The sequence below is a fragment of the Cuculus canorus genome, chromosome 1 (genome assembly GCF_017976375.1).
Source record: "Cuculus canorus isolate bCucCan1 chromosome 1, bCucCan1.pri, whole genome shotgun sequence".
Taxonomy (NCBI): Eukaryota; Metazoa; Chordata; class Aves; order Cuculiformes; family Cuculidae; genus Cuculus; species Cuculus canorus.
The window spans coordinates 103,839,318-103,865,744 of record NC_071401.1 but is presented as its reverse complement, the minus strand read 5'-3'; positions in this window follow the sequence as shown (position 1 = coordinate 103,865,744).

Sequence of the window (26,427 nt, the reverse complement as noted above, 5' to 3'; positions counted from 1 at the left end):
TAGCTTGAGTGGTGAGGGGTAGAGAGGCAAAGTGAAGCGTGATGGCAGAGGACCTGCTGACAATAGGAAGGCATCCATTTGTGCTCTGGGATGGATGCCTTGGCAGCACCTGCCTGTGGGGATGCTTCCCTTGTTGGTGAAAGACCATCTGGTGGCACAGCCATACTGTTTCCCTCAGTGATGTTAGTGAAGGGGACCAGTACACCCTTCTGTCACCATCACTGTACCAGTACTGTGGAGTTTTTTGAGCGTAAATGCACTAAATTGTTTCTGGATTCTTGTTCTCATCTGACAGGGCCATGGCAGAGTTTTGCAGCCAATGCCTACCCTTGCTCTGGAGTTCAGAAAATGCATCAGTGGCAGCTCCAAAGATACATTTCTGATTTTCAGCCCAGGTCCTTAGCTTTTGGTCCAGGATGCCATTATATGAGATTATTTAAAATACTATGGTCTGTTTTGAATTGCTAGGCACTTAAGTATGATCATGAATACATAAGTGTGGTGTATTTCCATCAGTTATACTTTTTGTCAACTCTACTTCTTCCTATATATTTCTTTTTGGGCAAGAGCTCTGAAATTTGCTAACATTTGAAGGATAAAGTCAGGCTTTTTGTTGACAGTCCTTGTTTTGCATTCAGTTCAATACAGCTCTTGCAGAGGAGATTCAGGATAAGCCTTCAGGATAAGACTACCCAAAGTCCAGTCTTGTATTCAGATTTTAATAGTCGAGTTTGCTGTAAAACGTGTCACAGTATAACTCTCCGACATTACCTAAATGTACGTTTTTCAGACAACATCTCTTTGGGGCTGTGTATATTGGTAAAAAAAAAAAAAAAAAAAGTGATTTTCTGGAATAAGTGTTTAAAAAATGGACTAACGTAAGACAAGTTTTATGAGTTCACCAATATAAGCAGAAGAGCTGTAATCTGTCTATGAAACTAGGTATGCATATGTTCAAATGTTTGTAATATAAAAGTTGTCAGAGTTTAGGTTATTTTCCGTAGTGTTATATAGCATTCTTTAACATGCATGAGTGTATAAAACAGTGATTTTTAACTTGTGCTCCATTAACTGCTCTTAAATGGTGTGTGAAAATGAACTCAGAAACAAGTCTATTGTCATTAGGCTCAAATCTGGTATATGTTGTTTGCACCTCTCTCAGGAAATGTTTAAAGGCTTTGAAAAACAGAAAAGGCTGAAAACCTTTGGTTCAGAATGGTACTTCTATTGGACCAAAAATAAGGTGACAGACTCTGATCTTGGAAAGATTATTGCTGTCTATTGGCCAGTCTTACATGTCCTTCATTTATAGGATGGTCAACTGCCAAACAAGCATCTTAAGGCTTTGTGCCCTGGGGTCACTCACACCTGATGCACCAGGGTGCAGATGCAGTCGTCTCCTCCAACCCACCTTTAGGAGCTCTGGGGAAAACTCCCTGTGGGTACACAGAGGTGTCTGTTCATCCTCTTGATCTGTTGTTTTTTTGTTGTCCCCTGCCTCTGCCTGCCCAGGCTTCTCATGTGTCTGCTGGATAATTGGATAGTATTTGCTCATCCTTCTGGTGTATATAACATTTTGCATAATGGGATCCTGATGCATAAAAGGGACTACAGTAAAGCAAATAGCACCACCACACATAAAAAAAATCCTTTGATGGTGAACAGGCTTGTTGAAGTCAATGTATAAGAGGAAGACATGGATTAATCTCTACAGAGCGCCTTTGGCTAACACCAGGACTTGTTATAGAATCATAGAATGATTTGTGTTGCAAGGGGCCTTTACAGGTCTTGTCCAACTCCCCTGCAGTGAGCAGGGACATCTTTAACTAGGTTTCTCAGAGCCTTATCCAACCTGACCTTGAATGTTTCCAGGAATGGGGCCTCTACCAGAGTCACCTCCGTAAAGGTGATTTCTTCTCTCCTTGGCTTAGACCTAGTATATTTCAAAACAACGCAAGGCCAAATCTAAGCTGGACAGAGCCTTCCGCCCCAGCTGCTCTGGGCCCTGGGTGCTGTGGATCATGCAAGGTGCTTCCTGTGGCAACCCTTTGGGCACCCTGTCATTGCTGCTGACGTGGTTCCCTCCCACCAGCCTATCATGTCAGGACCACAGTAATGTTTCTTAGACTCTCTCAGGGTACCTATTTAAATTATAGATCTGGAATACTGCTGGCTCCCCTCCAAATCTATGATCTAGTAGCTGTTTTTAATGATAAATTACATATGTTTAATAGCTCAGCTATTTTGTTTGGTTCCTTCAGAACTTTGAGATGAATAGGCTCCAGTCTGAGTGATTTATAGCAATTTAATTTGTCAAGTTGTTTCAGCACTTTTTCTCATGCTCCTCTGACAGCAGTTCACCTTCACAAACCAAACATAGGTATTTCCCCTTTCTCCTTGGAGTGAAGACCCACACAAAAACTATTTGGCAACCTCTGTGAGTTCTTTCTCCCATTTAACTTCTTTTTCTCATGCTCAGATGATTAAACTTAGGATTTTCCTGTGAATGTCCTATGGTCAAGTCATTTATCTGCACAATTATATGATATAATCTTTTTCATAATCTGATTCATCACCAGTTTAATAATAGGTACAATTTTTACCTATATTTTTCTAGAATCTCTCTGTTCTACATTTAAAATTTTTCTTTTGATTTCCAGTCTCCTCATGACTGTACTCTTTCCCCAATCATTGTCTCCATCTGTTTCATTTGAAATAATCTTTCCTAAATGTGGATGGTTAGATGCCCAGAATTCCAAGTGAGGTTTTTATTGCCTTCTTTCTGGCTTCCCAGTCCAGTCTAGGACTGCATTTCTGTCTTTCATGATTGTGTTATACCAGAGCTTTGTATTTATGCAGAAAGAATAATTGTATCAAAGTCTGCAGGTTGCTCAGCTGGTTTCCACTTGAAATTTCCCAATTTATAAGAGATTTCTGCTACTTTTCCCTGACCATATGACCTTGCAGTTGGTATAATTGAGTTAAATCCAATTTCTATTATTTCATTTGTCATTTATTTCTTTCCATGTGATATTGTAATAGTCCTCTGTATTAACAGTACCTCAACATTAACATTGTCATCAGCAAATTTTGTTTGTGCATTCCTACCTCTGTGCCAAGATCCCTAAAGAAAGCTTGGTAGAGTTCAACACCTTTCCTTACACCATTCTCCTGCGTCCTCATACTTTCCATTTTGATGCTCTTTAGAAAAGTCCTTAACTATATCCACAATACCACTGCTAACGTGGGCTTTATTTAGACTAATTTCTTACGTGATGACATATGAAATTCATAGTTAAAATCTAGATACATTAATTATGTTGTATTTTACCTATCTAATATATACTTAATTGATCAGAGAGGTGTTAGCATTGCTTCTTGTGGTCCATGTTTGGGACATCAGCGTTCCTCCTCTATTTGTAATTACTATTATGCCCCTCTACTACCCAGCAAAAACCCCCATACAAATTATTAAGGTAATAGTAATGTATCCAATTCTACAGTACCATCACCAGCTTATTAGATTTGTTTTTAAGAAGTCTTAAACTAGATGGGTTGTTCCATGTACTTGATTTTTCTCTAGCCTGTGGCTTTTTCAGAATTATATATGTTTTTAAAGTAGCTTCTCAATCTCTGCAGAACTGTGCAGGCCAAAGGAACACTGTGAGAGCTTTAAGTAACTTTGCAAAGAGCAAATGTGTACGCTGTTGTTTTAGGCTGTAGCTGGTTTCCCCTCCATTTCCTGATTATTCTATTTTATTGATCTGGGACATGCTAACTTCGGTGAGACTGTAATGAAATTTTCTTAAGCATCCTCCAGGGTTAATTCCCTTGTATGATCGTTTCTAAATTTCTCTGAAGAAAAAATTTGCAGTTTAAAAATCCTCAAATGTACCATCATTTTTGGGAACGTTTTCCTGGCAAGGACATTAGGCTTGCAGACCACTGTCATTGGAAGATCTCTGGGGATCCTGCAGAAGAAATTGCACCTAGATCCTAAACGAAAGATGCTCCCAATCCCCTACAAATGTTGGGAGACATTTAATTACAGCATTGAAGAGATGAATCAGTTGGGTGCCACTTGACTAGGAAACCTTCTGGATGACTAAATCTATGTCAGATGAAGTGACAACAGGTAATAGGTGTGAAATGCCCCGGTGACTGGGAGACATTTCCTAAAGGAGTAGATTAGCAACTGAACAGCTAAATAGATCACTGAATGAAGGGTGGTGGACTGAAGGGGAAACAGAGGGCAAGGGATGGTCTACAGATCTTTTCCTGAGGATGAGAGATGAATGGTGACAACTGCATCACTGATGCCTTGAAGTGTGATTCTCGCTTCCTGAGTAAGCTTCCTGTATAACTTTTTTTCTTTTAAGTAGAGATTGGAGAGAGTTCTCAGCAAGAAGTCTCTAAAATTTTTTTCTTAGGAAGCCATCACTATCTCCTTCATATTAAAGATTCTAATTTTTGCAGCCTTTTTGGATGTATGTCTTTAAATCTTATTGTACAATCAAATACTTTGGGGTTTGGTTTTTTTTTTGTTTTGTTTTTATTAAATAGAACCACACCTTAGGTAATAGGAATTCGGAAACTTGAGGAGAAATGCAAAAAGTTGATCTTTTGGTTAAAAAGCATTTATTTAAACAATGTAGAACACTGCCAATTGGGTCGACTTCAAACACTATGTTGTGCAGGTAACTCTCAGAGGTCAGAGTATTTTGCAAACTTGTTCCCCTCGCTTCATCTAATGATCATGATCACAGTGCAAATGCCTGCCTTAGGTCTAGAAGACCATCATTCTTTCAGACAAGCATCACGGCATGTCCTGCCTATATGATGTAGGACTGGAAGTATGTTTTGATTTTCATACATCTGAAGTCTTCAAGGGAACTTCAGAAGGCATGAAGGTACCTTCAGAGTAGAGAAGGTGCTCATTGTGTTTTTCCTGTCTATCAAGAGCCAGGAGGCATCACAGATGATCAAGCCCGAGATCCATTGCAAGTCGGGAGGTCCTTGTCCTCTCTTTTCCAGTTCTCTCTGACCTGTTAGACCTCAAAGCAGCCTGACAATGTCCAGACTTCTTTATTCCTTCCCATTAGATGGCCCTTGTGAGCACATATATCCTACCCTGGACTGAAATGTGGATTTTTTACTTTTGCCATGCTGGATTCTGAACTAAAACATTAATGAGTGAGAAACACAAGAAAACGTTTTGTTCATCTACCCATAATGGGTAGGTATACCACAATATACTAGACATATTACAAAATGTCACACTCCTGGACACACCACTGTGCCATAATCTCTGCCTCCTTCCTGAGTATCAGGCATGTGAACAGATATGGCCAGAAACTTCAAATATCCGAAGAACAGCCTCTGACTTGTGGGGACCTGAAGCAATAAAGGTGCCATGCTGCTGTGCCCTGGGAATGCATGAAATACTCCCAGTTCACAGGAGGTTGGAGCCAGTTGTATGAGTCCTGTTTAAAACCCAAGATGGGGCAGAAGATCATCCACCCCAAGGGCTGGTGTGCTGATGGCTCAGAATGGCTGCAGTGGCTCCTCTGGAATGGGCGAGGGGGATCACTTGAGGTGCTGCTCCTTGTTTGTCTCTTCAGGGCACCCAGACAGCTAGGAAAGGGAGAGGCAGAGTATGGCATGTACTTTGCAATGTGGGAGCTGCTTCCCTGACTCGTATTTGGTGTATGTCTTTATTTCCTGTATTAAAGTGCATGTGCTCTCACTGACCTCGAAGCAGGGGACATCTTAGTTCAAAAGGAGAGTTACTCCTCCTTCCATCTGGGCTGAGTTTGGGAAGGGAAAATCTCATTGTTGTGTTATTATCCAAACACCACAAGGTAGTTTTTCAAAGCAGGAAAAGGAAACAGAAGAAATGAGCCACCACAACACAATAATATAGACACCCAAGACCACGTCTTACATAAACCTCTTCATGACAAACACTTTCTTACAACATTGCTAGACGGTGTTTATATTTTAGCCTTGGAAAATAAATCTTGTGCCATGAAATAGGAAATAGTTTAACACTTTATCAGTGCTATCATAATGAATTAATTTGATATTCATGGGAATACCACATGTGCTTTCCTAGGTGTTCTACTACCGTTTCACTTTCACTAATGGGCACTTAAGTCGTACTGATTTTTCCCCAAAGCCACATAATGATCTATAATATTCCTGAATAATTGCACTTTAAGTGGAAGCTAACAGGGTTGACTACTCCCAGAAATACGTCCAAATATTTTTACTATTTTAAGTAGGAATTTGAATATTAACAGACCTGCCAATACATTTAAATATGCAGAAAAGTTTTAGAAAAAAAGTTTTGGAATATTTTTTGAAGGTTAAAAAGTTCTCAAGTATTTTTTTTCTGAATAATTTTCATAGCCATCTGCAGAGTAGCAGAATTGCTAAATTGTGTTAAAGAGAAAAAAGGAAAGAGAAAACCGAGTGCAAGTTCATGTGGTACAAAAAAATGCAATTATTTAGTAGTAACTAAAATAACTTCACAGTCTCAGTTATGCTCTTGCTTAAAAATACATTTTAGTTGCAGGTATTCTAAACCCAAGGTGGTATATACAGCTTGGGGGTGGGAAGAAAATCTATATCCTACCTATTGGGCTGCATCAAAAGAAGCATGGCCAGCAAGTTGAGGGAGGTGATTCTGCCCCTCTATTCCTCTCTTGTGAGACCACACCTGGAGTATTGTGTCCAGTTCTGGAATCCTCAACATAAGAAGGATATGGAGCTGTTGGAATGGTTCCAGAAGAGGGCTAAAAAGATGATCAGAGGACTGGAGCTCCTCCCATATGAGGACAGGCTGAGAGAGTTGGGCTTGTTCAGGCTGGAGAAGAGAAGGCTCCAAGGAGATCTTACAGCAACCTTCCAGTACCTGAAGGGGCTACAAGAAAGCTGGTGATAGACCATTCACAAAGGCTTGTAGTGATAGGACTAGGGGCAATGGCTGTAAACTGGCAGGAGGCAAACTTAGGCTAGACATAAGGAGAAATTTCTTCACAATGAGAGTGGTGAGACACTGGCACAGGTTGCCCAGGGAAGCTGTGGCTGCCTCATCCATGGAGATGTTCAAGGCCAGGTTGGATGGGGCCTTGGGCAGCCTGATCCAGTGGGAGGTGTCCCTGCCCATGGCAGGGGGGTTGGAACTGAATGATCTTTAAGGTCCCTTCCAACCCAAACTGTTATATGATTGTATCTGAATGGATAAATTTTCCTGCCTTTCTCATTAATGTCACGTAGCTTTGTACCTACGGGTTAGTCCTATTTCAAGGCTTGAATGATTGCCTCTTGCAAGGAGGTGTTATTTCCAAGGATGACTCCAGCTTCCTCTGCAAAATCTGTGGGGAGGGAGCTTGGTAATGCAGTGCAGTGCTCGGGGGAGCCAGGCTACCTGGGCAGCTGGTGCTGGACCTCCAGGCAGTGTGGGATAGCCTCCAACCCCAGAGCAGGCAGCAGGAGCTTAAGTCTCATCTTAGGCCCATGTATGAAGGGCCACCTGTGCAAACATCTACTGCATCAGCTCTCTATCTTATCAAAACCCGTCTTTCATCAAAAACCGTGTTTATTTGCGCATTTAACTTGGCCACATGTGAAAACGAGTATACCTGGTGTGTGCAATATGGGCTCTGTGGGTCATGTCTGGTGTGTTACACCTGCTTTTGGGAGCAGTAAAAGGAAGGATGGGGCGAGAGATGGATGGAAATGATCAGCTGTGGGGCAAATCAGGCAGGATGAACCCTCAGGGGCAGGAGCTTTGCTTCATCTATGCAGCTTTTGCCTACTGACCACCATGATGTGACCAGGGAGAGCATGAAGAAGTTGCTGCAGCCTTGTCCTTGAGTGACCCCTAATTGTCAGGTCAGACCTGGAATGCTAATGAGCCAAGAGCCACACTGTCATGCTCACGTTAATGAAAAGGGGGAGGTCCAGGAAGAGGACTAGGTAGAAGTGGAGCAGGGCATCTCTGTCCTCAGGAGGATCCTGTGGTTCCAGAAGGAACTACTAAAGTACGTAAGACTTCTTTAATTAAAGGATTTACCTGCAGTCTCAGAATGGAAATTACATGCTTTGTTGTGCGTAATTGGGTGGCTGCTCTACAGAGTCACAGCACCTACTCCTGAATGTACAGTGAAATTTCTACATGTAAAACTCAACACAAACCAAACTGTTGTGGGAGTCTCATAGCAGAATACACAGCACTACCTCAGAAACATCTAATTTTATCTGATTAAGAATTGTAAAAAATGAGGGCATAAGCCTTACTCATGCATTATTGAAAGGACTGCATTGGCGCTGACAGGATGGCCAAGCATGCCTGCTGATGCCGGAGGAACAGAAGCTGGTGTGATGAGACACAGGAGGAAGCTGGGAAGCCCGGGAGGCCAGCGGGTGCAGCGGCAGGGAGGGGTGAGGAGTATCTGCATGCTGCTGAGCTTCCTTGCAGGTGGAGGATGTGGAACAGACAGCAGACAGCATCATCTCAAAATGCACTGCATCCGGCGAGAGTTCAGCCTGATCAAAGGGAAACACTGCAGGGGACTGACAATTATTCTTGGATTTCTCTCTGCTTTGGGTTAACATTCCTAGAATTTGGGCAAGCAGCAGCTCTCCCCTGCTACAAGATCCTTTGTGATATAAAATGTTTCCTCCTTTCTGAATCACAGCAATTAAAAATGTATGCATGCAATCCAACCCATTTGAAAAATACACATCTCCTCCTTCTCCAGTCCTCTCCACCTCAAAAGACATTTACTCCTCAGAAGGCTAATTAACCCTTTCCTGCTTATTGCTCTCTTTGGAAGAATCTCCAAATTGGAGACATCAGTAGTTGTCAATGAGAAACATTTTCAGGTTCTCTATCACCACTAATTAAAAGCAAGCACTGGTAACAAACTTTTGCAGATGCATTCAGAGGAAGTCCCATAAATAATTGATGTATTGGAGCAGTATTAAAAACATACTCCTGAAAAATTGGAAAGTTAAGACTCTGTGTGGGGATCCACGTTGGAATTTGCTGGCTGGCGTCTCAGCTGCGTGCCCCTCTCACCCAACAGAGGCCATAGGGTGGACTGGACACACTGCAGTTCCTGCTATGCAAATTAAAGTGTGGGAAACTTAAGTGACATAAGTGGCAATTTAAGTTAATATGCTGGGTTATGAACTCTGGTGGCAGAGGTGCAGGCGTTATGCCTGTTCTCTTGTGCTAACAACTGACAGTGGCAATAGCCTCTGGGACAGGGATAGGGCGGGCAACTTTTCAGCCATCCCTATTACGTCTGACTGGCAGTCCCAATCTTTTTTGCAACACTCAGTGAAATAAAACAAAATTGTTAGAAAAGCAACTGCCCTGTTGCACTATCTACAAAATGTGCTTGAGCGATGGTCCTCCTTGAAGGGAAGTTCTGTTAAACCAAATCAGTCAAATTCAACTCATAGCAGTTAAGGAGTCTCTTCTTGCATTTCTAAGGTTTCAGAAAATTTGTTAATATTTTAGGCTGCACCTAGCCTGGCAAATTCTGTTCTTCTGCATACTGCTTGCACCTCCAAAGCAAAGTGTCACTGGAGGTTCTTTCCCTCTAGATCTGAAATACAGGTACAAGATGAATTTTGTCTTTACAGGCCTCCTGTATGAAGTGCTGTATTTAAGAAGCTTTTTTAAGCCCTATTTCCCCCCTTATTTACCTCTGCCATTACAGGACTGCAGTTCTGTGACTGGGCAAACTAGTTTTTAACTGTAAGCTGGAGCCTTCTTATTCTTTGGAATAACTTTCAGTCCTTGGTGAAGCTATTTTGGTGAGGAGCTATTCTTTTCCTGCCTTGTGGTTTGCTGTTGTGACATAGTCATAGTGATTGGGAGTAGACTACCAATTCTGCACTGTTAACAGCTTTATTGAGGAGCCTGGGAGCAATTCCCGGTGTACCTAGTTGCATGTTCAGCTTAGGACTGGGAAGTTGCTCCCCAGCTTCCATAAGAGAGATATCCAATTGTATCGGCTGCATAGGAGCAGCTAAACCACGCAGTCTGGGCAGCTGGGAGACAGTCACCCTGCCTGGAAATCACAGTACCACTATGTCCTGATGTCTACTGTCCCAGACCTATTTTTTATTGTGACTCCCCCTCCAAATGGCCTTAGCTCAATAGATCCAAGCATGCACTGCAGTTCTATATTCCCCTATTCCTGTGTGCATCAATTTAAACACTGAGTTTAAGCTGGAGGCATTAATGCTGTATAATCAAGGTTCCTAAAAATAAAAGAGCTCAAGACACATTGCAAATTTCCTTTTTCCACATAATAAGTGCACTTCTTTCAATATTATAAACAAGCATATTTCACTACTACTCCTTTAAATGACCCTCGCCCAAGGTTTTTTTTTAATCAGTCAACTCTAAACATAGGAAAAGATGCATTATATTATACTATATTATATTAAAAGAATGTTAAGTAAATTTAAATGGAAGTCCAAGTAGAACACATGTAATTTCTGTTTTAAATTAATAATAATGTTGTACATTTTCCTATTAAGCTGCATTTGCAATGTTAGCCTGAAGAACTAGTAATAAGTATCTCACCAGAGCAATTCAGTGCTGGACTCAGCTGAAAGAAATGGATATAGTGCTTTTCATCAAACAGCATCCATGAAAGAATTTACTAAATTCTTTGCCATTATGAATGTAATGGAAATGTTCCAGTTGACACCAGTGCCTTGCTAATAGTGTTTAAGGTAAAGAGAAATACCCGAAGTATGTTGACAATCAGAATTCACAGTTGGGGTGGAAATGTGTGGTTGTATTTGCTTGTATTTTTTTTTGAAGTCAGTAACTGAGAAATACTTGCTGTGAGTTTGGAAAGAAGCACAGATGTCAGCGTGAGCTCTGAAACCTGGGTTTTTCGCTCTCTGATCCAGTTCCTTGGACTTGTAAGAAACCCCAGAGGGTTACTTTAGGTTATGGTCCCTTTAAAACGAGGAAAGGCGCCTCAATCACCACCTTTTTTTTCTGAATCATTCTCCCTCCTCCCCTGCAGACGTCTGAATGGCAGCTGGGAATCCCCAAAGACTGGAGCATTCACGGGAGTCTGATTCTTTGACATTTAGGGTAGACAAACAGCTGCAAGGATCTGAGACAAATAGATCCAAAAGCTGGAGCTGGGCATGATACTGAAAAGTTGTTTCACTTTGGGCTATTCTGCCTGTTTTTACGTGTAGGATGGAGCTGAGAACTACATTAGGAGGCCTGAGGGGTTAAATGGATTACAAACAAGAAGCATTAAGCTAATCATAGGAGTGATTTTCCTTAAGGGCAAGAATGAACTAATTGCTGGATGTTCCTTTTATTACAACCATGGAATGGAAAGGTGGTCAAAATAGAAGCTGCTTCCAAGGCAGGTCTGCTACATTATTTATTTCTATCAGTTTTATAAATCTAGGAGTTGCTTAGCATGGGTTGATTGCACAATCTTTAGATATACTCATAGGAAGGGAATTCAAGGTCAGCAGTCCCCGAAGGCTGTCAAACTATTTACAAGTTTGCTATTTATAAGGACTAGTCTGGGAGTCCTAGAAGCAATAAGTTCTTAGGCAGGCGGTTTAATTTCTGCGTGACACAGAAGAGGTGCTGTTTCTGCATCGGTGCCTAGGGATGTCATTGCAGTTCTCTTAAAATATATTTTGTTATCTAGATTCTAGTGGTTTCAGGCTCACACCTAAACACTCCATATAACCTGAAGAACAGAGAAAGCTATGAATATTACTACAGTAACTGTTCTGTGTGAGTTCTAGAATGTTTTCAAGGGTTACAAGAGTTAATCAGAAATTTGATGATTAATATAGAATATTAATCAATTGACCTTGTGAGTGTGCTATAAAATAGCAGGCTGGAGGATTCATTGCATCAACACAGAACACTCTCTGAAGAAGAAAAATTCTTTTCTAAGGGAAGTGGAAATAGGGCATACTGGTTTCTGCAGACCAGAAAAAGCACACTGCTTGTTCTCTTATTAGGCTTTGGAACACTCTAGTGAGGTGGAAAATGTAGACAAAAATTTGTGACTGAATTGTAAACATAGCAAGCTCAAAAGAAGTGGTGTACTGAATGAATTCAGATGAGCCTCCCATGAAGAGAGAGACTAGTTGTTCCTTCCTCACTGATGCTACCTACGAATGTGTACATGCTGTTCCTTTTGTTCTTTTTGGTAAGAGGATGGTACATCCTAGAAGGTCATCACTCATTCCAGGAAGTGAATCTTTAGAAGTCATCTCATCTGTCTGTAGTATACAGAAAGCAGAGTTTGGTGCTCTTGATCTAAGACCATCCATTTTTCTAGAGCCAGTTCGCTATTCCTGTATTTGTAAAACAAAACCAAGCCCCATAAGCCCCACAATTCCCACTCCTCACCCTTCCAAAACCCCATGAGCCCCTGAAGAGGCATTGGGATATGCAGGTAACTTAATCTATCCATTGGAACTTTGAGGAAGGCATATTTTCCTAAAGCACTTCTGCAGCGCCCTGTGCTTCTTTCAAAACAACAGTTTGTATTGTGCTAAGGCAGCAGGGAGACAGTAAACAGAAAGGAGAATGTGATACAAATGCTGGCAAAAATCAGAGAAAGCAAGGTGGGAGCAATATCGCTCAAGCTGTCAGATCTGTGAGCAAGCCTCGTGAACCAGCTGAGTTATGGCAAACTCCTGCTATGGGGGAATTGCAGTAACTGAGCCTTGCACTCAAACATTTATAAGGGTGTCCTGGGATAAATAAAGGCACAGCCTCTGTAAACTCTGCAGTGAAAACAAACACCTTTGAACCACACCGGTTACAAGCCTCTATAAAGCATGGGCATAGCTGATGTTAATTATAAGATTTGTGTCTTGTTTTCTATCTCGAGAGCAGCTGTTGGAGTCCTCTAGGCTGGCAAGGAGTTAAATGCAAGGCCCTGGCCCGAGCTAGTGCATACAGCAGGGCTGACATTACTACAGTATCCCTGTTGGCATAGAGTGCTCTCAGTTCAGGGTCTCCACTAGAATATACAACAAAACAGTAAAATCTCTTTGATTCCTAGGCAAAGCCCCGCTGTCTGGGGCCAGGCCTTCTTGAAGCGGTGGTTGCATTTTATCAGATAGAAGACATTCAGCTTATTTTAAGATCATACCTCATGCATTCTGACACAGCTATGTGTCACATTGAGCTTTGTTTAGAAGCCTTGTCCAAATTATAAAGGCATTTCAGAAATCATGTGCTTATCAGAAGTTTGAATCAGACTTGCTGTCTATAACCAAACTCAATAATCAGATTCTTGAACCATGTAATGGGTTAGCAAAAGAGCAGGGGACATGCAGGGAGACAATGATTTAGCAGAATTTCACTCAGCATTCAAACATGATAGCATGCCTGAAAATAAGGGATGCATTATTAATTAGTTATTGTTTGCAAAGTATTTTGACTCTGGAAAGTGCCAAGTGTTCTTCTTTAATTTTCAGTAAATATATGACTAAGCAGTATATGTAATAAGGACACAAAATGTGGTAACTAGACCAAAGACCTGAAAATACACAAAATATTTTAAAGGAGAGTTGCTATTGACAGGAAAAAAAAATGTTCAAACCAGTGGAGTAAATATTGTGATGATGCAGCTAGTTATCTATTAACTCAGCACTAATGTAGGGACATGCCTGATGGCACTGACGATCTGTGGAGGCAGCCAGTGTCCTACAAGACCTGTGAATCTGACCTCTATCACCTTTTCCCTTCCAGCACTAAATTTGGCACAGCCCGTACTCAGCAGACCTTCTCTTACCTTCTGGGCTGCCTAACGCCTGCTTTAAGAGTTACATGGGCTTCTGCAGCTTTAATAATGTCTGGAAAAGCACTTCTAGATAGCAGTCACAACCCCTGACTAGCTGTAGGGAGGTACACTGACACCGGGGCCCAGCAGCACAAGCTGCTGCACGCTCTCCCCCTCCCTGGTCGTTCTCACATCCCCATCTGTTCCTTTCCAGTCTCTCAAGTGGGAAATAAACTGAGTTAGAGTCAAACTGTCAAACTCATAATATTCGAGTGGGTTGAATGTCACACCAGCAGAATTCATGCAATCCATATTTCATTCAGGGCAATAAATATGCAGTCTCTCACAGATCTTAGAAATCAATTATGTTTTTTTCGGGAAGGCTTGGAGAAACAGTAGGGGCACTTCAGTAAAATGATTTCTAGCCTTCTTTTCCAATGAAGTAACTTGTTAGTATTATGATTGCAAGGTCTCGCTTCCTGAAAACAAGATCATAAGTGCCTAAGCCATCTGCTCCTGCCCTTAAGTCAAAGTCATGGTCCTCAGTTTACAACATCATACTTGGAAGTTTATGACGTTACAAATACAGGATTGTCACTTTTGTTGACAGCTAGCCAATAGGATCAAATGAATTAAGCAACAAGCCGTGTCCTTGAAATCTTTGGCTGTAAAGACTAAGACCAACTGGAAGACTTTCTGACTGAAAGGAGTTAGCATTGCTTTCACAGGTGGTGAGCGCATCAGAAATTTGCCATAAGCTCTGTAAAAATAACTAGGAGTGACCTTCTGGCTTCGTAAACATACTTTTAATGTTTTCATAAAACACATTTTCTCTTTATATGTCAACTGTTCTGCATTTGCAATTATGTACCTGCATGATAGTTTTTGACCTAGGCTAAGGGACCAAACAATAAATCAACTTCTAGGGCTAGATATAGAGCTGATGCAAATTGACTTTGCATTAATGCAGACAAGAGAGTTATGCCAAACTTCTACTAGCTAAGGCTATGGCCCAGACAATGTATTTCAAGTGCTACAGAATTTTCTTTGGCTGCAGGTTTTATTGTACGTGGAAGTACTGAAATTTGTGGGAAAACACCTATTGATCCCATTGTGCAGGGCGTAGGCCTAGTGTGTATTGGTGGAAAACAATGTGACAGGTATTTAATAAGAACAGTTTAAGCCTCTTCAAAAATGTGCAGAAAGTTCCTCAGCTGCAAGAAGTCAGCAAAGCCTTGTTCATTTTCACTGGTTAAAGGTCTAGATATGGGTCTGGGTAACAATGGTCTTACTTCATCCAAGCAAAATCATGACCCTGAAGCTGTCTTCATTGACGTTTAATAAGTACAGAATGTTTCTTTGCACTTTAATGAACTAGCAGACAATTTGGAAAAACAGAGCATGCAACTCGAGGTTGTTATACAGATGCCAGGAATCTCCCTGGACAGCATCACCTACACAAAAGGGGGGCACCATACAGCAGCTAGTGCAAACCCAGCGTCAGCTGGAGGCCGGTTTCAGGACAGACCTTGGAAGGTTACTAAGAGGTTTTTATGACAGATTTTAAGCAAGAATACTGGATCATTCATTGCTCAAAACTGCTTTTAAGCCACTGTCAACACGTTTTCCCTTGAGTAGCTAGATGTGAGTAGTAACAGGACATATTATCCTAATTTGGCCTATAGGTCAAAAGCGAAATATTGTAAGGATGAGAACAATTTTATTTATATTTCTAGAGTGGATTAATACACTCTGTTGTTGTGGTAGTAGTTGTTGTTATTATTACTTTTTTAAGGGACACAATTATTAGATTCAAAGAAGAAAAAAAATCTTTTCAGAATAGATTTAATTGTCCAAATAGCTTTATACAAAAAGGAAAAGACAACCTGTAATTATGATCTTACTTTAAAAGATAGAAAATCTGCTTTGTTTTAGGAAGGAGTTTTAATCAATCGTTTTGGGGGGCTAAAGTAGAAATAGTATTTTATTTTGATCAGGAAAAGATAGCCATTCAAACAAAAATTTAATGAGTGAAATGCCTGTAGGTATTTCTAGCACAAACAGGTTTGCTTTTATGGAAGAAAATGCAAAATTATTCTAAATGGTAGGTCACTGGTCCTATGCCATTTTAATGTTTTATTTGATGGCTTTGATGCAAAGCCAAGCTATGATGCTAGAGCTAAGGACCTGAGGAGGAGGACAAGATTCTGGTTTTAAGTTTAATTTTGGGTCCAGTAAAATTTAACTGTGATTCACTTACCAAAAGAAAGGAAAAAGGTCCTGTTACAGGAACATAAATGAGGTTTTTCCTCTTTCCAGCCCTGATATAGCTATTGTTAGTGGGCAGGCACTGCACTGTGCTACCCAGCACAGAATTATTGCTGTTTTATCGCTCTGTTCTGAAGTGACAGTAGTGGGTCTGTATGTGGCAGTGTGTTTTTTTTAAACAGAAGTGGTCATGTTTTGAAAATCGAAGTGGGAACTTAGTCTTTTCAAAAATGCCGTAAATTCTTTATTCCTTGAAATTCAGTTCCAATTCGCTTTTGAAATTAAGGCTGTGGGTTCTTAACTGTTTGGGGGGACCTTTAAATATTTGACCTAAGAAGTCCTGCTCCACTCGCATGGTACTCTGTTTCCTCTGAAGCTCAATTCACATGGGTCTCTTCTGGAAAACACCGGTTTTATGACTTCAGAAAAATTATTACATTTGAATGATGTACTTAGCAACCAATAGGCATTTCTACAAACCGACTAATTTCTCAGCCAATGTCATCATCTCTATGATCAGCGTGTGCAGCAGATGTGTTGAATGCATCAACATTTAAAATGTTAGTCTCATGTGGCCGTGGCAGGTGGAGTATGGGATAGGCTGTCCTCAGAGCTGGGGCTGGCTTTGTTCCGTCTGCACAATACCTAGCTCAGTGGGGGTTCTGAGCTGTGACTGGGTTCCAAAATGCTGCAAATGGCAGAGCATTAAAATAACATTAGTGTTATGACAAGCATTACAAAGAAGCATCTATTGCAAGTGTAGAAAAAAAAAGATGAGGGAGGAGATAAAAGAGGCAGCAGAAGGGTATTCTCCATCACAAGCCACCTAGACAGTAACTTTATGTGTTTCCCTTGGTTATTTATTTTACATTATGATATATAACATATTACAAAAAAATGAAAGGCATTTTGGAGCCTAAGACAAAAAGTAAAATAGTGCTTGAAAATGATTCTTTGTGAAGGCTTATTTTTATTTTGTTACACATGAGACTAGTCAAGCAGACATGTTTATTTTAACTCTGTAACAAAATTTAGTCACTGGGGACAAACAATTGTCTGCTATTATCATTCCTGCTGCCAAAATTCATTAAGTTTAGGAACATGAACTAAATCATGTGCTAACAGAGAATACACAGCTACCTACAGCAACACTGGAGAAATGACCCTATAGTCAGCATAGAATGCACATGCATCTGAGAGACTGCATGGCCTATGAAAAAGCAGAATATCTCAAACTGTAGTCTTCCTACAATGCATTGTAGGTACCCTCTGTGGCTGCATGTTTCTCTCTGCAGTGAAAGACCTGTCTGTCTGTCATGAACCTTGTATCCGGCTTAGCTTTTTAAGGTCCTTACTTCATCAGAAAGTAAATGCATTTGCTAATACACTGGTGGTTGGTTGCCAGCCTGAAAGAAACAGGAGGATGTCTGGGAATAACACTTAAGAGTTACAGGTGCCCTTTTAATGTGAGTTAAACTAATTTTTTTTAGTTCTGAGATCTCAGCTGTGGAGAAAGGAAGCTAAGTGGAAAAGTCAGCCTGGCCTCAGCCAAATAATCTGCTTTAGAACTGTAGGCCCAGATCCCTGGGGTGTGTCTGAATCCTCAAATGGATTTGAGTAAAAGAAAGTTGCTTAACAGCTTTGTCGTCTTCTGTTCTACAAAGCAGTCAATGTCTAGTTTGGCCAATGACAACAGAAAAATGCAGACAGCTCTGAACAGCGTTGATTCCTCAGGTAGTCAGTTTTTTTGCCAGACATTCAGTTATAGCAGCTTTCCATAACCTTTGAATCAGAGAGACTGAAAGCAACAGTGGCATAATTGATATCACAGAGTGTGTCACAGATAAAGAACGTGGAGCATAGCAGTCCATACATGTTTATGGTGTCTGTGACTTCTGGGAAGGTGGTGGGCTTGCTGAGCTGGACTCTACTGGAGTGGGGTATTTTGAAATCCACTGAACTCTTTTTAATCCATTTAAAGAGAATATATAAAAGTAATCAGTTAAAAGGAGCTCTGTTTGGATGGTGGATAAAGAAGATAAAGGAGAAAAGTAATCTGGCATTAGGTTAGTGGTTCTGGAGAAAAGCTTAAGAGCTGGGTGATGTCAGCTCCTGTAAGCCCAGAGAGGAATCAAAAGGGTGTGCCTAAAAGGTGATTCATGATTCAGACTCCTTAAGGTATGGATCCAAGTTGTGGATCCACCAGCTGTCTACAGAGATGTGCTGAAACCCTAGCTTGACAATAAGAGTGAAAGTAAAGCCTGCTGGAGGAGGCTATGAGCTGACATCACAAGGTATGATGGTGATGGTCATGGACTGTAGGGTGATAGCCATGAGGTAACTGGATACAATAATCAAGATGGCACTGCACAGGGCAGTCTCTGACACTGAACCCTGTGGAAGATAATCTCCTGCCTGTATCCAAGCAACTGTGTGGAGGTCAAATGCACACACAGAAAGGGAAGAGCAACTGGGGTAAATAGAGAGATGGAATATGCTAAAGCTAGCTATGGGTTGGTCTCTGAAACTAGGAGCCTAAAGGATAATATAAATGAAGAAATCAAAGGTCAACTTCAAGGTTAAGAAATGTTGGCCAAAAAGTTGTTTTACTCTAAAAAAGCAAAAGTAATAACCTCCATAACAACATCATTGCACGGTTGCATTTATTTCTTCAGAGTCTTCAGTTCTGGTTAACTGAATGTATGGTTATATTTGTATGTATGGTATAGCTATATATATACATGTAAAAGCATGTTTGTGTTTGTGTTTGAATAGCACATGGGCCAAAAGACATTAAAATAATCAATCAATCATTCAATTAATCAATCAATGAATAAATTTTTAAAAAGAGCTTTCATACTGACACCAGTAACATTGCAACCTCAAAGAATATACTGGATACTAGATTTCATGAACTGCCTCTAGGACTGCATCTACACTGTGCTTCATACTTAGGGCTAAGAATAGTTTTAAAAAATTAGTGTAAAAATTATACATCCATTTCCATGACTTTGTAGATTACAAAAAATAGTCTCTATTTGCCAGCAACCAAGCTCTGGAACAGCTATTAGCAGATGCTGACTATATAATGATGACCACTGTAAGTCGATGCTTATTTAAGGAATGTTTTCAGGAAACAATTTGCTCTTAGGAACAGTCTGTAAGTGAAAATGCACTTTGCAAGATTTTTACATCTTTTTGGCTTGCCTTTTGCCATTTTACAGAAAAGGAAATGTTAATGTGTAATAGAATTAGCATTTAGGAGAAGCCTAGAATACCGTTCTTTATATTATTATTCAGAATTGGTCTTCTCATAGTGCAATTTAAGCCCCCCAAAATTACCCATCATTACACAGACAGTCCATTTAACATTCTGCAGCTAATCGTACAACAACCTACCCTTTCAGAGGAGATACAAAACCTCACTTGGGTTTTAAGTTCTGATTACAAGATGAGGTTCCAATTGAGAATTTCAGATATAAACCAAATGACCTTCGGTGACCATAGACTGGAAAACCTGGTGACTAAATAGATTTCCAGGCAGGGGGAAAAAAACACCACCCAGCTCTTGTTTCTAATCCTCTGCATTATTAGGGGAATGACAGAGACAAGCAGAATGTGAAAAAAATCATGACTCCAATGACCTTCATGCCTTTGTCCCAGAAAGGTCAAGAGTAATCAGCAAAACTTTAACTAGAGTTCAAATTCAGCTTTGTTGCCCTTAGAGGTAAAATGAAATATTCTGTTCTTGTGCTCTGTAAACAGCCACAGTAATTGGTGACACTTTCTAGCATTGGCTGTGGAGATGTAGTGACATGAGCTGAAATTCATAAGAGAGACAGTATTGTACGTGGTATGCATCGGTCTACAACTAAATCCTAATTTCAGTTTATAATGCTAGAAAGTCACAATCACGTTCCTTAAAATGAGATCATACCAGGATATGAGCATATACCAGAATGCCTAATAAGCAGCTTTACAGTTTGTCATGCTCACCATCTAAGGCCAAACACCTATTGTCAATAGCTGAAAAAATTCCTACGTGACTGAAGGGCATCAGACAGTCAAAGTCTGTAAGAATGAGCCAAGTGAGAAAAAAAAATACAACAGATAATCAAAACTAGATCTTATTAGGGCTTTCTGACTTTGGTGTGGAGTGCATTATCCCTTTCCTCCTCTTGCATGTCACAAGGAATTTTATTTATTTATTGAATATTGATTCTCAGTAGATGTGTAGGAATTACTGTGTTGGATGTGCTTCCAGTAGTCCATGTTTTCCATCATTGTACCATTAGTTAGCAGAGACTCAGAGAAAGTGCAGGGAACTAAGGAAGGAATGTAACGTACCTCCTTATGCTTTACAACATAGTGAGGTAGATCCTCTCCTGCAGGACATTAAGAAAAACTTGGTTTTATATCTTGGAATTTGCTATTGTCCACATCAATATTTAGTCAGTTTTTTAACCCTGCTGAACAGCTGATGTAAAGTATGGCCTCAGGAAAAAAGGTCAACAAACTAATTTTGAGTGCAGTGAACACGTGCATATTTTTCTTCATATTTTTTTTTTTTTTTAGCATTCTATGTATTCAAAGGCTTCTGTATAGCATCCTGTATTTTTTTATGCTGTCTTCTCTTCAGTCTGTCTTCATGAGAAGGGTCCAAGTCTCTGGTAGATCTGCATTTCCCATTTGTGAACCTCCTCTAACTACTGGGTGCTTTGCAGGCTGGTGAAGCCAGAAATGTATGAGTGTGAAAGTCTTTATTTATTTATCAGCATGTACTATTTTCTGTAGTTTTCTTGTATTTTGTAGCAAACGCTAAAAATGAAAATCAAGTTTTAAAATCAAGTACTTTGTATTAAGTAAAGGGCCATTAAATGCTCTCTCCTCCAGCAACCTAAAAATAATAGCACTTACCTTGAACTTTGAAAGGCTCCTTCCTTCTTATGCATTCTGATACTGAGTTGCATTTCCTGTGTCTTGAAATGTAATAAGACTGGACATCCTGTGCTGCATAGCATCAGTAAAATTGCAGCTGTCAATACAGGACACCTGCAACATCCAGTTTTAAAGCTGTTAAAGTAGTGACCAGCATTTCTGAAAACTGTAAAATCTGGGAGCAGTAGGGGATTCTGGTCCAGGAATCAAAATCAATACCTGCATACTCTGCTTCAAGTCTTGCTGACTTCAGTGAGTACACATGAAGTAAAATGTGGTTTTAATGAATAAAGGTAACAAAGTTAAACTTTTGGACATCCTCTAATGCTGTTAGAGTTTGCATATGCTCCAGGCACATTTGGTAATGGCAACTTCCCAAGCAGAATGTTTTTGCGTTTGAAACGGGAAAGAGGTTCAGTTTTTCCTTGCCTGTATCTCCCTTGGAGGTGACAGGGTGAGAACGTCTCAAATACAACAGGGTGAAAGTGTGAGTAACCAGCAAGGGGCAGGGATAAAAATACCTCTCTTCAGTCTTCCCATTATCGCTTCTCCCTGTAGGTGATGCCAAATGTATGGATCAATGGTATATTGGCCATGTTGGTTCACAAGAGACCACTGTGATACAAATAGAACATTGCTTCAGTACATTTTCCAAAATGACTTTGGCAAAGTGATTGGGTTTTAACTAGTACCTACTGTGATATAAAGATAATAAGCTCTGTGCAACTCCACTGTAGTTTTGAGTATCAATATAGTATAAACTGTAAAAAAAAATATATGCAGAGATATGCAGTTTCATAAACATTTCCTACAATGCCACGTATAAACAAATCATAAGGTCTATAATGAGGGAAAAAAGTAACAGTAAGGGAAAGAATAAGATTAATTATTACTTAAAATGGTATTTCCTTTAAAATGCCAGAATGAAGTTGTTAATATCTTGCCAAAGGCAGAATGGAATGTTCCTAGGAATGAGATCGCAATTTTTATCTGTCCTCTTTTGCTTCCTTAATTTTGGAAGAAATTTAATATTATTTTGCACATACAATTGCGTGCAGTCTTTGCCTAATACATTATCCTATACTGAAAGTAGATTTATGATAAAGTTAAAATATTCACAGAGAAATAAAACAGGCTCATATCCTCATAGTGGCTTTAATTCTAAGGAGACCATGCATTTCTTATGGTTGTTAATGAGAGTTATCAATGCTAAATAATTTTGTAGTCACTGAAGATCACTTTCTAGTGCTGTCTAGGAAAATAAAGGAATGAAGTCTCACCAGATTTAAATATATTTAGTCACAATCAGGGTATAGTTATATTACACGATTTAATGATTTTAAACTCACTTTAGGACAGAAACTTCAACACTTGATAGTGTCTCAATTCCAGTATTTTATCCTTCTCCTGTCTCCAGGCATAAGCCACTGCAGAAATTAGAAACCATTGAAACAGGACAAAAGATCACAAAAAGTTATTAGAAGGGGCAGGGAACATCAGGAACACACTGGTGTTCTGTTTTTTTAAAACAAATGACCCATTAATTCACAAAAACAACCCCATTACTGCAGTAGCAAACTTAGTTTAGGCAAATGTCCCTATCAACATTATTCAAGCTCAAATTTGATTTAGTTAGGAAAAGGGATGAATATGCCAGGGTAATGGCAACCTATTAGACCATGCAGACCTTAATAATACATTTGAGAAAGTGTGCTGAGTGAATGACATGAACGTAAACAGAGAAACCAAGAGCATAGCTACAGAATAATCGAGAATTTGTATCTGAAATCATACCAGAGAAGGTAGAAGGAGAAACACAGACTGGAGGAGTATGTACTTAACTATAAGTCAGAGAGAATAATCATAGTAATGACTGTTTCCCTACACAGTTTCAGTTTGTTTCTTTATTCTATTTTTACTGAACTTGATTTCTATTCAGGTCCAATTAATAATAATGAGCCTAAATTAATTTGCATTATCATTTACAATGGATGCTTTGATCATATATGTAGTTGGAACTATAATGCATACATTACCATATTATGCAAATTGCATTTTCAGCATCAGCTACATCTGTATATCATTTTTCCGTGCCAGCAGCTTATCCATTCTGTGCATTGTGTCTTTACGTACAGTCCTGCAGACACTTGGAAATTGGGAGAATTTTGCAATGCACTACCCGGGGAAATATTGCTACAGGTGCATCGTTTTCTTATGCTTTCTCTCTAAGCACATAGCATTGGCATCCGATGGGGAAGGACTTTATTTTAACACAGGTAGCTTGTTTTGTGTCCGTTATGACTCTACTATTGCATTAGCTAAATCATGCACCCCATACAGTAATGAGTTTTGTATAGCACCCTGTCTTTTTGGACTGGCCTCAAAGCAGGCAATGAAATATGCACAGAAATCTTAGTATTCCTTTGGGTTTTTTGTGCTTAGCATAACTGTATTTCCTGTAGGACTTCTATCCATTTGCAGCATAAATCAGATAAGAATCTGACCTAAAAAGGAAGTGGAGCCAGTGCCACGATGTACATATCTGATTTTTAGGTCAAATTTATGCATTCATGACACTCACCATGCTGGGAGATATGTTGCACATCAATGGTTAATGGAACCACTCAACACTCTCTCAGCTGACTGTACTATTTGCCACTGGCCAAATTTCATATTGCAGTGAGGAGGCTTAAAAGTATTAGTAGTTTACATTTTTATAGTGCTTTTCATTTCATGGAATACTGCTTTGCTTTACAAGCTAATACAAAAACCGTGTAAAGGTTCCTCCTGAAAGAAGGCTGTAGTGAGGTGCGTGTTGGTCTCTTCTCCCAAGTAACAAGTGATGGAACAAGAGGAAACAGCCTGAAGTTGTGCCAGGGGAGATTTAGATTGGGTATAAGGAATAATTTCTTCACCAAAAGGGTTGTCAAACATTGGAACAGACTGCCCAGTGAAATGGGCAACCCTAGAGGTATTAAAAAGACATGCAAATGTGGCACTTAGGGACCAGGTTTAGTCATGGATTTGGCAGTTAGGTTTATAATTGGATTTGATGATCTTAAAGGTCTTTTCCAACCTAAATGATTCTATGATTCTACTACAGTGCTGAGGCTTTGTGGTGAAACACTGAAGGAATTTAGTGGCCTACAACAATATAGCTGTTTTGGAGGGGAAATTAAGGGTATAGGATCCATTAGAAACAAGTGGGAATGTTGGAAGGGAGAATATAGTTTTTAGACTTGGAATTTGGCCAGGTCATCAGAGTTAACATCCATTACAGATATCATTACTGCAGTAGGATCTCTAATGACCACAAATGGTCAGAACTTTGCTTTAACATGTCGTCCAAAAGAGGCACTTGTGTCATACCATGCCTCTTCTCGTCATGCTGACTCATGGGCTGACAAACAGATGAGGAGACTCTCTTCGTTCATCTCTCTGTTGCTTTTAGTTAGAGCCCTAGGTACCTCTCAAAAATGAACTGAACAGCCAAAAACTATCAAAATAAAACATTAAGCACAATTTTCAGTCTCATGAAAACTTTACATGAAAATCTATCCTTCCAGCCAAGCTGAGGATCATATGACTTCAGATTCCTCTTTCCACAGCTAAATTATTTCAAAGTCTCACTATGGGTTTGATCCTGCCTTTTAAAGAGATGATAGTGAAATTCCTCTGGTGAGGTTACTAAGCCCTCATAAGATTATTCATTCAGCCATTTTGCTGTGCTTAATCTATTTGACAGGAGATCAGAGAATTGCCGGAGGAAAGGCAAGGGGAGTAGTGCGACCACCCCTTTTTTGTCACCAGCAAGCTGTTCAGGTGGATCATTCTGTCTTTTGAAACCTTCTTCCTAAGAACTGGGCCTATTGTCACTGCTAGTTACCTTCCAGGACACACTGGGATGTGATGCATCCAGTATCTTTCAAGAAAAAAGGTTTAGCTTGGTGCTATCTGGTGAATGACTAGCATTAGGTATTACCAGAATTAAGTATTTTTGATAGTCTTCAGCGAAGTGCTAACCAGATTAAACTCCTAGAAATTGATAGACATAAAACACAAGAGCATATTAATATTATCAACAAAATGTGGCTCTTAGTTACTCTAATTCAAATGTCTGATATTTGTTGGTAAGTACCCAGTTAAAGATGATCTGTTCACCCTCCAAGCAGACAAATGCCAAAAAATGGGGTAAGGAAACATCTTTGTTTTATCGTCTGCATATATGCAGATTCTGCTACTGATAAGAGAGAAGAATCATTTCAGTTCTGCACAGATAAAGAGATAGCTCTTGGCAGAATATATTAATATACCTCTCTATAGAAGCATAGAGGAAGAAGTAAGAAGGGAAATAGAACATTATTCTGCTGCACAAGAGACAATCAAATAAAATTTTTGGATTGGCAACTGGACTAATAATATTCAATATAATAAACCAGGGGGTTTATGTCTCTTTATGTAGTAGGTAAAAGATAGTTGCTTCCTAGGAATAATGAGTTGGATTCTTCATCATTCATTGCCTTGCGCAATTATTGTAATGAGTTCAAACTAAATCCATTATGTTACCAAATCAGATTTTTTTCCTTACATGTTGTGTTTGTCTTGCATGGGCATAATGACTACTGACAGTGTAGACAATGAAAAATCAGACTTACTATATTTATTTACCATGTGAGAATAAGGAATATATGAGAGATTTGGTGAACAAGCACATTGACTTAGACATATCCAGTTAGGTAATTAAATGTTGCTGTAGCCAACCCTATGGTTAATAAACCCAAAGAAGAAAGAAGAACGGATTAAAAAAAGCAGTATGGCTTAACACCAAATAATGCTTTTTCTTCTTTCATAATGATTTATTAGCAGTTGTGTCAGTAAAAGCAGGCACAGCAGTACTGAATAATATTTGGACAAGTGACCAACAAGCATCTTAGTCATTTAAAACTCAAAACATCTGCTTAAGAAATATCTCAATTATGAGAAATTTTTGTATTGCTAATTTGATTTTAGATTAATTTTTTCAGTAGTACTGTGACTTTTCATAGCTGAAGTGAATATAATCAAGGTAAATTATGAAAATAACCTAGTTATGTGGAAAAGGTCAATAGAAAGTCTTGTTAAGGTCTAGTTCTTATGAAGATATCCTGTCTGTATTGTCAAAATGGATTAACATTATAACATGATGCAGCCTGTCACTAGGAAGAAAAACAGATGTTAACTCAAAGGTACTTGCCACAATTAAAATCAGATTTTAGTTTAGACTATTGGAAAGCAAAAAAATATTACAATACTGTTATCTCTCCTCTTTACTTACATTTTTTCTACTGAAGGTCACAAGAAGATGCTGGTCCACACAGATGTATAATTTTTTTTGTTAGCATGTGGGCCAGAGAATAACAAT